The sequence below is a fragment of the Cynoglossus semilaevis genome, chromosome W (assembly GCF_000523025.1).
Source record: "Cynoglossus semilaevis isolate Cse_v1.0 chromosome W, Cse_v1.0, whole genome shotgun sequence".
In the NCBI taxonomy this organism is placed as follows: Eukaryota; Metazoa; Chordata; class Actinopteri; order Pleuronectiformes; family Cynoglossidae; genus Cynoglossus; species Cynoglossus semilaevis.
Window position 1 is genome coordinate 3,434,662 of NC_024327.1, and position 1,015 is coordinate 3,435,676.

Sequence of the window (1,015 nt, forward strand, 5' to 3'; positions counted from 1 at the left end):
AGAACAGACTTTGTGATGCCTTTTGCTTGGATCTGGGTTAAAATTAGCAAGGTTAATACGTGAAAGTCATAGTATCCTTCTTTCTGTCAGAATACAGCACGACGAAATTACTATAATTAATTCGAGCCACAGAGTCCCCTAATAAGGAAATAACCTTGCTCGACATTAGCCTAACTAGCAAGGAAAGGAAAGTGAACTACTTATCATTGTGACACAGCACACCACGAAATGTGACCCCTGCTTTTAACTCATTACCAAAGTGAACAGTGGGCAGCAGTGTGTGGGGACGGTGCCATGCTCAGAGCACCTCAGTGGACTCAAACCTGAAGCCTTCCGGACCCAAGTCCGCTTCCTTAACCACTAAGCCACCACTGCCCAAACACACAACCTCGCGCAATAAATCACATTTTACCTAACCAACACATATACGTAAAATAAACGAACTTACCAGGACACAGTACACAATCTTTAAAGTGTGGGTGATCGTGAAGAGTAATTATTAACATAGTAGAGCCCACAAGACTCTTAGCATGCTCGCCATTTCGTGTTTGACAATCAACTTTACGTCATCAAACTGCGCATTAAAATACACTTTTCCGACACCGATTCGCTGATCTAACCCATCCACTCGGTTACGCACCTGGTATTTGGTCTTTGCGCTTTAGTTAGTTGTTCTGCAATTATATTACTGTCGACACATGAACCATTGTTTAAGAGTCGTCGTTCAAAAAAAGTGCGGCCGTTCAACGTTTAGGCCTTGGTTTCCCACTAGTAGTGATGTGTCGTTCGCGAGTGATTCGTTCAAAATGAACGAATCTTTCATATGAGTCGTGACTCCCGAGTCATATGAAAGATTCGTGACTTGTGACTACCGAGTCATATTAAATATTTCATATTGAACTCACGAATCACTCACTGCGAACAAATCACTCTGCGAACTAATCTTTCACTGTGAACTAATCTTTCACTACGATCTAATTACTCTGCAAACTAATCTTTCACTGTGAACTAATCT